Source organism: Glycine soja, chromosome 7 (assembly GCF_004193775.1).
Source record: "Glycine soja cultivar W05 chromosome 7, ASM419377v2, whole genome shotgun sequence".
Lineage (NCBI taxonomy): Eukaryota > Viridiplantae > Streptophyta > Magnoliopsida > Fabales > Fabaceae > Glycine > Glycine soja.
Genome location: NC_041008.1, coordinates 21,565,846 through 21,581,806, shown reverse-complemented (window position 1 = coordinate 21,581,806; position 15,961 = coordinate 21,565,846).

Below are 15,961 nucleotides of genomic sequence, written 5' to 3'. Positions count from 1 at the left end.
GTCTTGTTTCCGTAATAATTTTGTTGGCTCCATTATCCCTTTACACATTGAAAGTTGTTAACAATTTTTTTCCGTCATTCTAAATAAGCTGATGTAGAGTATTTATAGGCATCAAGAAGTGTTATATGCATGAAGAAGTGTCAGTGCAATGGGTGCAAAATACTGTACAAACATTATGTAGAATATTGTGCAAATACTATGCAAAGTACTATGCAAACACCGTGTGCATCAAGAATCCTACATAGACATTGTTCAAACACTGTGCACGTCAAGAATCCTATAGAGACATTGTTCAAACACTGTGAACGTAAGGAATCCTGCAAAGACACTACGTGTTAGGATCCCTGCAGAGACACTGTTCAAACACTGTGCGCGTTAGGAATCCTATAGATACTATGCATGATGAGAATCCTGAAATTGGCCAAATACAGGCTAAAGGCCCAAGTGGAGAAGGATGAAGGCCCAGAGGCAGAGACACTATCAAGACTATTAATTGTTGCTGAAGGCCCATATTAATTTGAAGGCCCAAGTTAAATATGTTTTTTAGTTATAATTTTTATTTATTGTAATTTTGGACCAAACTATTTAGAAGGCCCATGTCTATTTTTATCTTTTTGTTCAGATACACTATAAGTATTGGTTTTTGTTTTGAATAAGAAAACTTTTGGCATTTGATAAAATTTGGTGAGAGTTTCTCTCTGAGTTCCTTGTTGAACCAATCTTAGACTTATCAAGGTAATCCTTGTGGCGTCTACCCTGACATATCTTCCTTCACCGGAAGTTGCGTCATCCAAACCTCCGTAGCCTGTATCAAACGATCCGCTCCTACTCAGGTTCACATCATCTGGTATCAGAGCTTCGGCTCTTGATACAAGTTCTATCCTATCCTATTATTTTTCTTTGTAATTTGTCCAGGTTCGTGTTTTGTCCTTGTTCTGTTAATTGTTTTCTTGTTTGCATCTTGTTGCGTTCTTGTTTGTGTCTTTGTTTCGTTCTTGTTCTTGTTCTTGTCACGTTTTGTTCTTGTTTCTTGTGTCTTTCAGACTTTGTGTAAAAAAAATCTGTTTGAGTTTTATTTCAAGTTAAAAAAAAAGTTGCAGAAATTTCAAAAAAAAAAGAAGAAAACAAGAAAAAAAAAGAAAAGAAAAGAAAGTGTGGTGTTTGATCTTTGAACACGAAATTGAGTAAGTTAGAGGCTTTTTTTGGCAGAAAATCGTGTACCAAATCCCCTTATCTAGATTCTCCTTTGAATTCTGAGCGTTTTGATATATAGTGGGCCTCAAACGGACAACCGTAGCAATAGTTATGAGCATTTGAAGTTTACTGGTCATATCTGTTATCCTATCTAATATCTTATCTATTATCCTATCTAATATCTTATCTGTTATCCTATCTAATATCTTATCTGTTATCCTAGCTAATATCCTATCTAATATCTTATTTGTTATCATATTTGTTACCCAAATTGAAGCTAATCTGTTATCCAAATCCAATCTAATATATTATTATCCAAGTCAAGTCCAAGTTGTTATCCCAAATCAAATCTGTCTGTGATCATTATATTGTCTTTCCTTTTATTTTATATTACCTTGTTTGTCTAATTTGGTCCATCCAAGAACTTAAGAGGAAACACGAGTGGTAAAAGGCAAGAGTGAAAACATCACACAAAAGCCTATATTGAGAACATCAAACACGAGTGAACTACCATCAAAGAGAGAAACACGTGAGTAGAGTGTGGTGAGGTTCGGAATTTTTTTTTAAATTACTGCAAAATTCTTTGTTCCTTAATCATGGCAGGAGCTTGTGACAATGGTGGTGTATATCATCAACTGGACGAATTTCAGCGCTTGTTACTGGACGCGATGACTACACAAATGCAACGTTTGTTGAACCGTAATAATGAAGTGCTCTACAGGCGAATAGAACGACTAGAGCACCAAATGAATCCAAATGCTGGGAGACCTTATGGTGGCAACAGAAGGGTCAATGATGGATCGAACCGAATAGAGGGGCAAGACAGAATTGAGGGAGTAAAACTCAATGTATCCTCTTTTAAAGGCAGGAGTGACCCAGATGCCTACATTGACTAGGAGATGAAGATTCAGCATGCATTCTCATACAATGATTATCCTGAAGAGCAGAAGGTGAAGTTAGCAACAACTACATTCTCATACTATGTCCTTGTTTGGTGGAAGAAAAATCAAAGAGAGATGAAGAGAGAAGAAGGGCGGGAGATAGATACATGGACTGAGATGAGAAGGGTTATGCGAAAGAGGTATGTTCCAACTAGCTATAGTAGAACCATGCGACAAAAACTCCAGAGGTTATCCCAAGGAATTTTGACTGTTGAGGACAAAGAGATGGAGATGGCACTAGTGAGGGCCAACATTGAAGAGGACACCAAAGCAGTGCATGATGGCTTCACCAACAAGATTTCTTTCCAGCACCATGACCAGAAAATTATTCATAAACCTCTATCCCTTAGAGAAATGTGTGATAACCAAATCAGAAGGAGAGAAAAGAGAGAGCAAGAGAGAGACAATAGTGAGGCATCACAGAGGAATAGAAAAAGGAAGAGTGATACACTTGAGAGATGGAGTGATACACAAGAGAGAGAGTAATAATTCTAATCAGTTAACTATTTATGTTTCTTCTAGTGTTCAACCCTTATTGCAGGAATTTAAAGATGTCTTTCCCAAGGAGATTCCTCAGGGACTGCCACCTTCAAGAAGCATAGAACATCAAGTTGATCTCCTTCCAGAAGCTTCATTGCCTAACAAGCTAGCTTACAACAGCAAGCCCCAAGAGACTCAGCATAAGGATGCATAGGTCAAAGTTGAGTATGTGAAAAGATTGTATGACCAACTGAAGGTGCAAATTGCAAAGAAGAATGAAAGTTATACTAAGCAAGCCAACAAGAAAAGGAAGGAAGTGGTACTTGAACCTGGTGATGATCCTGGACATTTGAGGGAAAATGTTTTCCAAGAAGGAGGGAATGATGAGAATCCTGAAATTGGCCAAATATAGGCTAAAGGCCTAAGTGGAGAAGGGCGAAGGCCCAAGTGGAGAAGGATAAAGCCCCCGAGTGGAGAAGGATGAAGGCCCAGAGGCAGAGACACTATCAAGACTATTAATTGTTGTTGAAGGCCCAGATTAATTTGAAGGCCCAAGTTAAATATGTTTTTTAGTTATAATTTTTATTTATTGTAATTTTGGCCCAAACTATTTAGAAGGCCCATGTCTATTTTTATCTTTTTGTTCAGATACACTATAAGTATTGGTTTTCGTTTTGAATAAGAAAACTTTTGGCATTTGATAAAATTTGGTGAGAGTTTCTCTCTGAGTTCCTTGTTGAACCAATCTCAGACTTATCAAGGTAATCCTTGTGGCGTCTACCCTGACTTATCTTCCTTCACTGGATGTGGCGTCATCCAAACCTCCGTAGCTTGTATCAAACAATCCGCTCCTACTCAGGTTCACATCAATGCACGTCAGGATTCGTGCCTAGACACAGTTCAAACACTGTTCATGGTATTGTAGTTGAAGTTGTCGATGCAATCTCAACCGCTAAAAGTGTCGGTGCAATGAATGTCGTTGGATCTATTAGTACAATATTCTCATATCATGACATTATTAATTAGACTCATAACATATTCTTCATAACGCATCAAACCCTTCACGAGATAACTTTCAAGTCACTATCAAATATATAGCTTATTTACATACATTAGTATAACCATGTCAAGCATAAACCAAACAGTCTCTATCGTAATCTACTATGATGCTTATGTAGTTGATTGTAACATTGGCGAACAATTTAAGAGCAAAAAAAATGTATTTGTTTCTATGAAGAGAGACATGACCTTGAATACCTTAAAAAGAAAAATGCATCAAAAGATGGGCCTAAACTGATATCAAAGCATAACGACGGTTATTTGTCGATACCCCATAACTGTTGGATCAGACATGTTCAATTACTAGGCAATTACCATCAAAGACGATGAGGATATTGATGAGATGTTTGATGTCTATAACCGACATGAATGTATAAGTTGCTTTGAGTTGTTCGTACAATACGGACAACCTTTTTCTACCACTAATGTTGAAACAACTAATCCATCACCACAAATTTAGCAAATAGAACACATTGACTACCATAATGAAAGCCAACATGAAGGCCCATCTTCTTATACCCTAAACCCATGCATGCCCATGTTAGACAAGTGGTCTCAGTTATCTTAAGAAGGGGGATTAAATTAAGATACAAAACTATTCCCAATTAAAATTTAATTCTCTTTTCGGATTAACAATACACCCTTAATATGAATTACTCAAAAAAACAATTCAAAATAAGCTTCTTTAAAGCAAAAGATGAACAACAATAAATAAAAGAAGTTTAAGAGAAGAGAGAATGCAAACTCAGATTTTATACTGGTTCAGCCACACCCTGTGCCTACGTCCAGTCCCCAAGCAACCCACTTGAGATTTTCACTATCTTGTAAAAAGCCTTTTACTAAGTCTGAACCACACAGGGACACCCTTCCCTTGTGTTCAGAAATCCTTACAACTTTAAGAGACCCATAGTCTCTTGAACAATTCTCTTTGAATAAGAAGAAGAAATTTTTCTCTTTAAGAGAAGGATATTACAGTGTGAAGATCACTCAAGATTCCTTATTGAATATGCAAGTGTTTGGCTAAGGAATATTTTGAGAGGATACGACAATTTGGTTTTGAGAGGATAAGACAATTTTGTTCAGAAAAACTCTGAGGAATTTCCTACCCCAAGTCACCTATTTATAGGCTTTTGATGGCCATTCAAAAATTTTTTGAACAGTTGTGACTCTTTGAAGTTATTTTGAAAAATTCATTACTGGTAATCGATTACACAATTAGTTTTGAAGAGTTGTGACTCTTCAGACTTGAAATTTGAAATTTTCGTGTCTAGTAATCGATTATACAACTATTGTAATCGATTATAGGCTTTTAAAATTTAAATTCAAATTTCTAAAAGTTGTTACAAACAATTTTAACTTCTAGTAATCGATTACATGCATTGTGTAATCGATTACATTGTTTTAAATTCAAATTCAAAATTTGTAAAACTGTTTCAGAAATCATTTTAGTTACTGGTAATCGATGACATCCTCTGGTAACCGATTACCAGAAAGAAAACATCTTATTTTTGAAAACATAATTTTACGTAAAAGCTTTTGTAAGATATTTTCCTCAGCCAAAGTTGTGCAGCATCATCTAAGGAATTCTTTTCAAGATCCTATGAACTATGTACATCGTTCTTCTTGAATTTCTTGATTCTTGACTTGGATCGTGCTCATCTTTGGCATCATCAAAACTTCATATCATATATGCTTCTACAGCCCACAAATGATTGTTACATTCCCCATTTTCAACCCACTGAATTTGGTGCACACATTAGCTCATACACACAATTGCTTAGTGTATCATTAGACTATTGTGTGACGGCTCCCCAACTTTTGAACCTAGATGAGCCCTCCCACCTAAATGCCCAACCAACTACTCAAATTCATGTTGCTCAATATCATGCTGAAAACGGGTTGCCAAATAAAGTAGTTGGAGACTTCAATGACAATGAATACAAAATTCTAGCGATCAATGATGATAACAACATCAATGACAACGATAATGACGTCTATTTTTTTTTTCAATCGACAACAACTGAAAATGTCTATCGTTCATATACAAATTGCGTTGATGTTTGTGACAACCAAGTGCCTAAGAACTCCGACTATAGGCTTTTTTTGGACCTACCACAACAATCTGAATCGTAGGATGACAAGCCATATGTTGGTCAGCGATTCTATCAGTTGGAGGACCTCAAATATGCAGTAAAAATGTGGTACATTAAGAACTATGTCAATTTCAAACACAAGAGGTGTGTGAATGATACATGGGTCTTGTCTTGTCGAGCTGAGGGGTGCCAATGGAAAGTTAGAGCGTTAGAACTCAAAAATTTAAAACTTTGGGAAATTAGAATGATTGAAAGGTCTCACACATGCGCCATGTCCACCATTTCCCAAGATTACAATAAGATGGATTCCAAACTCATAGGCAAAAATATCCTTGCAATGGTTGAAGAAAATGAGCAACTAACCATTCCAACATTCATCACATTCATTAGACAAGAATTTGGCTACACACACCATTACATATCGAAAAGCATGGCTGGCAAAACAATGAGCCCTCGAGAAGGTACATGATAATTGGGAAGATTCATACAACATACTTTCCAAATATCTACAAGCATTGCAACTATTCGTCCCACCACGAGTCGGGCCAATCAATTCCAAACAAGGTCATATTCTGTCAACTTTTTTTGTCATTCAAGGCATGCATTGATGTGTTTGCATTCTATAAACTCATGGTGCAAATCAATGAAACATGGCTTTATGGACGATACAAAAGGACGCAATTAGTTGCAGTTGCACAAGTTGAGGCAAACAATATATTTCCATTATCACTTTTCATTGTTTAGGGTGAGACAACAGATGGTTGACTCTTTTTTTTGCCAAACTTGAGAAACCACGTCACACTACAACATGGTATATGCCTAATCTCTGATAGACATGAGACCAAACAGTGGGTGGACAACAGAAAAATCATCGCATGTGTTCTGTATTTGACACATTGGACAAAATTACAAAAAATAATTTAAAAGTAAGGACGAAAGGAAAAACGTCTTGAGTATGGGTAAGATATTTTTTAAATTTTTAACTATTTTTCTTTAACTAGATTGCTTTTAGAGATATTCTTAATTTCTTATCTTCTTTAATATATTCTCTAATTTTATTATTTGAATTAATTTCCTTTTTCATTATTTTTTATCTTTTAAAAAAAAATTTCTTAAAAATACCACATTGAGAATTCGGGTTAGGGGAACTTGAATACTCAATGTTCTTTTGTAAGTTTTTTTCGAAATCACAGTGTAAATTTGAAACCCCCAACTCGAATTTACACTGTGAATAGTAAAATTGTATGTTTTCGTAAATAATAGGGGGATATGTATGTTTGTATATATAATTGTTTTTTTTTGTATATTTCTATAAAAATTTCGCTTTTTATACGTTGTGTTGCCTAGAATTTCCCTCCATCTTGCTATGTAATATACAATTGGAGCTTTAAAGGGTAACTAATTCTAGAGATGTTGGAGGTATATTCAAGGTGATGATCGTAAATGGATGACAGAGCTGATAATTGTCTCACATTTTGCTTGATAAATGTTGAGTTAGCACTTGCATTCTTGTTGTACTGCACTTTGATTGGAAGCTTCCGAATGAAATGAAAAGTGAGGACTTAGACATGATTGAGCAATTTGGGTTAACTGTTAGATGAAAATATGACATGTGTACTTCAATCTTGTCACTTCTCGTCCTTTCTTGGTAAGATAAACCATACAAGAGAAAACTGCAACATTTTATTTTGTTATTTCCCCTTTGCTATTGAAAGAAACTTTTCGTCATTGTTGATTTTTGTTGAACTGAAAATTGAAAATTTTGTGGTGCATCCAAGTCCATGGAAATTATGTTGAGAACGGTTGAACTTGTATCAAAGTTGCCTGTTAATTTGTTAGTTTCTATTCATTGTTTGACCAAGTTTTTAGGATTAGTTGATTTATTTTTTGTTTTGTAGTAGTTGTTATGTTAGTGGTTTGTTATTGTTATGTTAGTGGTATGTTAATGGTTTGATATTATTTAGGAAGTCAGTTTATTATTGTTTCTTTTTGTTACAATAAATCTGCATTTAAACAGATGATCATTCAATACAAAAAGTGTGCATTCATCTCCCATGATTTCGTGAGTTATGCTTATTTTACAACAAAAACCTCCATTCAAACAAGGGAAATTTAGCCACAACAGATTGTCACATAGCATTGAATCTAAAATGGGAAACTGACTGGTTCGTGATATAATCATATTAATAATAAAAAAAATAATTGCACCATTGAGTTTTTCTGATTTTCCTTGTCTTGCTGCCATTACAAAGATAAAGAAACTTAAACAATTGTACTATTGTATCTTTTTGTTTCAACTTTCAAGGTCTCAAACTATTTTTGGTGTGCCTATCTTGAAATTTCTCATTCAAAGAAATTATATCCCATCCATCATCTGCTTCACTCCAACCATTGGCTGAGGCCCATTTAGCTGGCTTGTTCTTGGAATTGATGTCTATCTTATTCAGATGTTGGAATCTCCAGAATCCAGATTCATGCTTGAAGAAATATCATCGTATTTACCATATTATCTTAATTGTCTTCAAGAGTAACATTCATAATCTACCACATTATAAGTGTCTTAAGAACACTTAAGATGCATAGATACAATACATGTATCCGATACAATACAACAATACTGTCGCAACCTACCCTTTTGCGGGCGAGCGAGGCGGGGCTCACGGGTGCGTCTTCTGTGACACCCTCTACCCCTCACATATATACTAATAAGGAAAAAAAATTCAAATATTAATTAAAATTATTTTTAAAACATTTTTTTTACAAGTCTTTCGAAGGGGAAAAAGGCTCACATTCATTTTCTTCTACATCATATTCAATCTTGTCCAAATAAATAATAAAGTATTCTCGACTCAAACAAAGTCGTCTAAGCTTCATACAATTAATATAGAACCTATATCCTAATGTCACATCCTACCAGAGCGTTGTGTTCCCGTGTCCTCTAGCATGAGGTTCTTCATAGTCATTCACCTATTCATCTGCTCCCCCGAACACAAGTTCAAGATCATCACAGGATCCAAACACAACAACTCATAGGGAGTGAGTTATCACATTCCTAGCTAATAGAGAAACAAGACAATTAAATATACATATCATATAAATGAAATACCACTTGCTTAAACATAGCTCACGTAACTTCACCACTTTGTCATTCAAAATTCACTTTTCAATCATCAATCACATTACACAAGAATCCCACACTTCGATCAAGATATAATAACACATCAATTAGCAAGCATATGCAACAGTTATGCTAAGACTCAATCCTATATGCAATGTGGTACCATGTCAGTGAAAAACCACCCTGGGGCGCTTAGGAGTACATAACAAGACACACCACACCATGGGTTTGTCAGGTCACTCTCACTAAGTAAGATCATAGGGAGACCAGTCAGGGTCACGATATTTTGCGAGAATGCTCCAACCATATGGGATTAGCATAGGCTTAAAGAAGCACTCAAACCCGGTGACCCCCAAGGCCTACACTCCGAAGAGTCCATCAGGGCCTCTCCCTCCTGATTCAGCTCCAACCCCTAAAATAATTTTTGCATGCAGACACTGCTTATGAATTATACAATACCCCGACCTTACACTCGTGTTTTAAACACGTTCAACACAATTGCGCTACGATTTAACACTGGTTCCTAAATAGGAAACCTACATTTTCTCTTTAACACTGCGCATCAACGCTTTTCTCAAGATAACGCTGGTCGGGTTATTGTACAATTCATAGCTTACAACACAAGTAATTTCACATCAAGTGTTAACTACACACTTATACACAACTAGAACTCATTCACAATTTCACATCTCATAGTGTCACAATCCACCATCACATGTTTACACGTATCTCACAAATTAACACATGTTCAACTTTACACTTATACTCAATCTCAATAACAATAGTATAATCTCAAAGCAACATGTTATTCTACAATTCATCACATACTCACAATTTGAATCATCATTTCATATCCTCAATATAACAATTTATATAAAAGACTATCACAACATGAGGATTAAAACCCCTCAATAATATTACACAATTATATCAAAATCATAGGTCGAAATATACAAATATCAAGAGCACAATTTATCAAGCAATCTTCATTAGGACATCAATATTTTATTTATAATCATAAAGAAAAAATTGCAATTTAACAAACATCCCAAAATAAAACTCCAATTTAATCATCTAAGGATCCCTACACATGTTCTCACTAATCCCCAACTGTGAATAACTCATCCCTTATCTCTAAGCGGACTCACGTGTCTTCCCACAGCGATAGCGTCATCTCTAATGGTTCCCTAAGATTCCTCCAGTTTTTCCTCCGACTGCTCCAATAGAGTTCTCAAACGTCAGAGAAACGGAGAAAGGATTAAAGCCTCCATTTCGACTATCTGCATGCGATTCATTTTCCTCCCTCAAAGAAAATTATCTCGTAAATCCCATCGATCACAGAGTAGGGAACTTAATTTCAAACAACATATCCAAAATTTAGGACAATCCAACGGTTAACGAAACCGGGATCGTAGTTTTACCAAGACAGCTCTGGGTTTCTGCGGGAAATAAAATTGCTACAATTCGAGGGGTATTTCTCTTAGCTCATACGTGATATCGAAATTTCCAACGGTGAGAATGCTCGGAAATGGGTTTCAAACATGCTGTTTAGATTTCATGACGATCCAACGGTGAATAAGTTTGAGATCGTCATTTTTCTGAGACAAGTTTGGTGGCCTGCGGGAAAAAGAGAGAGTTTTGGGAGAGGAAGAGAGAAAAAACGAAATCGGTAGGTAGAGGAGGCTGAGAAGTCAGTCTGAAAACTGACCTAGCATGTCGTTATTTATTACTAGGGGTATTCACAACCTATTATTTACTTTATTTATTTATTTTTATTATTTTATAAAAAAAGAAACTCTATTTTATTCTCCATCAAATGAATAATAAAATACCCTTCTTATTTTCTCTCAAACCATTATTTTATTATAACTATTTTTCTTTATTTATTTAATTATAAAACATTATTATTCTCTAAAATTTTATATACAAAAAAAATGGGATGTTACATCTTCCAAAGGAGGAAAATGCGCGGAGTCGCCACCAACGTTTATTTGTGGAAAACGTCGGGAAAACCGAAGGAAACCGGTCATGAAGAATATTCCAGATTCGGGAGTTGTATTTACGTTTGAGGAAGGTATTAGCACCTCTCACGTTTGTCCTAAAGGACAACAGCCTTAATTTTAGGATTGTGTGAAATTGTGTACCTAATCTTTTATTTCTTTTTTATTTTTGAGGTCGACAAAAGCGGGGCTCTTGCTCCTACGTACCCTCCATCGAAGAGGAAATCAGACCTACGTAGTTCTTTCTAAAAGGCGAATCAAGCGATTCTTTTTACTTAGAAGGAGGTCCTTTTAAGGCGTTGGACCTTAAAATGACCTATTTTACTTGGTGAGAAAAACTGAGGTATAAAACCTTAAAATCCCTTTTAGTGATTTTTTGTGAACGATGAACGTTAGCGAAACGCCTGAAAACGGTTGAAAATCTTCGCGAAATCACCCACGGAAACGTTACGGAAACGCCTCGGCTTGGATTTTCTTCACAGAAAATATTTTGCTCACTAATTTCAAGTGATTACGAAGTACCAAAAGGGTTGAACCCTTTTCTTCTTCACTCTTCCCTCTATTTATAGGAAAATAGGGGAGGAGCTTGCCACCCAGCTCGCCCAGGCGAGCCAGGTTGCTTCCTCCAAAAGCAACCGCCTTTTGGAGGAACAATCTGGAAGGCCCAAGTGGGCCAAGTTGCTATTCGCACCCTTTTTTTACTAAATACACCCCCTTTGCTTTTTTGGTGATTCTTTTTCCGTAACGTTACGAAACTTTACGAATTTCGTAACGATACTTGTTTTCTTTCCGTAAGGTTTCGGAACCTTAAGGGTCATGTAATTACTCCTTTTTTTGCTTTCGGAATGTTACGGAAACTCATGGATTGCGTAACAATACTTCCTTTTGATTTCCGGCATGTTACGGAATTTCACGGATTGCGTAACAATGCTTCCTTTTGATTTCCAGCATGTCTCGGAACTTCACGTATTGTGCAACAAAGGGTGCCAAGTACCTCGAAGCGGTCAAACAAAGGTTACATGCCATGAAACAATGGTCCCCAGACGAAATTAGGGTATGACAAATACGATCATTAAAAAATAATTTAAGTTAGGATACCCGTAAATAAAAATGCTCTCAACACATTATTGACACACTCTTTTGAATACATTTGTTTTATTGGTTAAGATTTCTTGGAAATTATATTGCCTACAAATAGGAATAGAATCAATCTCATTTCCTTCATGCAATAATCCATAAATAAAACTATTTTCATATTTGGTTCATCAAAAAGAAATCTTAGGATATAAAAAGAAGGGAGAGTTAGTTAAGATAGACTATTAATGATTTAGTTAGAAGGATTTATTAGATATAAATAGGGTAATAATGATAGGAGAGAAGGAGATTTGTTGTCATTGTACATTGAGCATTAGCTCTTAGTGAAAAAAGAATCCTTTGTGAAGGGATAATCCTTGGATGAGAGTTTTCTCTCCTTTTTTTTTTATCTTTTCTTACTATTCAATAAAATTTTTCTCATTTCAATTTTTGGTTCCTAACAATTGGTCTAACTTGTCGGATTCATGTTCGTGATGGAAATCCAAGTTAAAGCATTGGAGAAATTGGATAGCGATCAAGAGGAGAAACTAACAGAGTTGCGAGGTGACATTGCTCTCATCAAGGACAATATGCCAAACAGAAACAACTCAAAGAATTGATTTTGGAGTGCATCTTGAAAGAAAGGACCAACATTTTAGAGTTGAAACATATGTTGTGCAAGATATTGAATGAAGAGGTGGAGCCTCATATGACTTACCATGACAAAATTAACATGGAGGGAAATAGGTCAAAATGGAGTGAAGCAGATGCTAGTTCTTGGACAGGAAAGCTAGAACTATAACACCTCAAATTCTAGTATGAAAATGTTGCTTGAAAAGTATTTTTATTTAATTTATTTTTGAAATACATGACACTAATTTTAATTTCTACTTCCAGTTAGTAAAGCAATTTTTTTAAAAAAGCAAACATGCCATTCGAAAAACAATAAATCTTTACGTCGAATTAAATAAGTGTGGATTTAAAATAACTTAATCTCCATACATAAACAAAGTAACATCAGTAGTGTCACAAGAGAAATTATACATATACAATCCATAAGTAAATGAAAGTAATCAAAATAAATTATACATCACTGCTACAACAAAATATACACTCTTGGAGAAAACATCTCTAAAAATACATCAAAATCAGCTAAAGAACCTTAAGACTAGAGCATAACACTATTATACTAGAAGTATTGAACAATATAATACATTTCCTTAGAAAGATCATCACAGTCCTCTTCAGACGATGGTTGTGACTACTATAGAAGTTCTATGTACTCCTCGAATGTCATATGCGGGTGGTCTCCTCGATCCTCGATAACTTCAATTGGGTGCACTGACTCCACATGTGAACGTTGTCCTGTCCATGGTACTCCACCGGAGTCAACATGAACTCCAAGTCATGACGAGGTTCCTTAAGTTGTTGAAGGGATTTTAGTAGCTCAAATCCTCTAACCTTTTTTTTCATGACAGATATAGGTAACACAAGCAAATTATATCATAAAACCAAAAACTAGAAACATAGGATGATGAATTTTATATATATATATATATATATATATATATATATATATATATATATATATATATATATATATATATATACACACACGTTGTTTTTCTGAACAGTGTTGTTGAGATCATCCAAAACGTACTTTCTTGGTTTTAGATTATCACATAAAGATTTGTAAATGCCTGTAGCATATTATATATCATTGTGTGCTATTTGTTGCAAGAACACAAACGGGCACCTGGTGGTATTAGATATTCTCTTAGAAACGGGCATAATATATAATTCTGTTAGTCTATCTTACTTGGATGTTGGTGCTCTACTTTGGCACAATAATATAGATGGAGTAGCAAATTTAGACTTGGTTGATGTAAGTAAACAAAACAGTTTGACGTTGTTCACCTAGTGAGATAAAGCTATTGTTCACGTAATAAGTGAATTAAACAATTTTTTCCTATAATTGATTATTGATGGGGAATAAAATACCCTACCAATGTGACTTGCACATTTATTGACTTTCATTGAACCTTAAAATTAAAAATGATGAGCAATGTGGTGTTTCCGTGCTTGTTGTGTATTCACAAATCGTTTATCATATGTAGAAATCTTTGTACTTCTGTGTTGTGGGACATATTTTTGCTTCTCAAAAGTGCGGTCCTTTCCTACATAGGGTTGGAGGATTCCCACCTATCTTGAAAACTCAAAATGTGTGCTAGAATGTTCATAATTAAGTTTTCTGAATGTTGAGAAGATGTCTGCTAGCGTGCCTGACCTTCATAGGTCTCGCACGGTGCGTAAATATTTTTGAGTCACATGATTAAAATGGAGGGTTAGATAGATGAGGGTATACCATAAGAAGAAAGTAGCATATAATTATTTATTTTTAAAATATAAACTTAAGATTGTCTCGTCCTAACAACCACCATCTTCTCTGATCTCAACAACATAGAAACCAACCACTCCACAGGTTTACACATTTTTATCCGTAACTAATTCAATGGTTACTTCAAAATTCATCTCAAAATGACCCAAAAAATTACTTGGTAAACGAAGAAAAAAATATATATTCACAACTAAAACATCAAATTTTCATTGGGCTACCCTTGTGAAAACTGTTAAAAATAGTATACAATACAAACACACACACACAAAATCCAGATCAAGATTATCATAATAAAAATAACCAATCTTGTGATATAGAACTGAAGATCGACTGAATAATGTATCAATTCCAATGAATCAACTCATAAACTACATTGGAATTCTAATTTTAAGAATACCCTATTTTCAGAACAGAAACGAAGTCTTTCAATCTTGGTTTTTCCGAAGTGGATTTGACAAAGAACACCTTTGTTGACACTGGTACGAGTAAACCCGTCGTGAACACTTTCTGAAGATGGAACTGACATTGAAGACATAGATCCGAAGTGGAACCGTCGTCGACGCTGGTAGGAGCAAACTCACTGTGAACAGACGTGCCTTCGACTTCACGGCGGCGCTATCATCGGAGGCCTTTTGGAAGACGACCCTCTCAGAGTTGGAGTTCGTGCCGCCGGTGAATCGGAAGAGGGAGGTGACACAAGAGAGATTAGAAGGAGAATGAGGCCTATGAACATGGTACTTTTCCCATTCGATGCACCCTCATTCATCTTGACATTCATTTTAATCGCACGGCCCAAACTCACTTTCGCACCGTGCGAGACCTATGAAGTTCATGCACGCTAGAAGTTGTCTGTTGAGAAACATTGTTGGGCCCAAGAGATGAGAGAATTAAAGAAAAAATTGAAGAATTGGCAGTGTAGTTTATTGATAGAATTGAAAGATTATAGAATTAAGCCACAGGTGTGCCTTGTATAATAGTGGGGGATTTTGTTGAAGATTAGATAAAAAAAATAGAGAAGAACAAATATATTTACGAAGGATACATAACTGTTATTCATTTGTTCTTTAAATAGAGTTAGAGTCAAATATACAAAACATAAAATCCCTTATTTTTAGGCATGACTAAAACAGTTTATAGTTTGATAAAAAAAAATAGAATCAGAACTCTTAAAGAATAGATCCTATGCAACAAACAATTTTAAATGTTAAAAATTAGCTAAAACATCCACATATGTAGCTATTGCATGCACAGTTTCAACAAATCTCCTCCTTGCCTCAATAGTTGCAGACACCTAGTTTATTTCTTAAAGCTTCAAATCTAGCTTTTGGAAGAGCTTTTGTTAAGACATCTGCACCTTGATCTTTAGTTCTGTAGTAAATTAGTTTAACTTCACCTTCTCTCTATACTTCCCTTAAAAAAAATAACTTGATCTTGAAATGCTTAGTCCTGCCATGAAAAATAAGATTATTTGAAATGGAAATAGCTGCTAGATTATCAACAAGAATTTATGTAGGCTCCTTTTGTAAATTAGCAAGTATACACCTTAGCCAAATAGCTTGATTCACATCTATAGTGGCTGCCACATATTTTTCCTCAATTGTGCT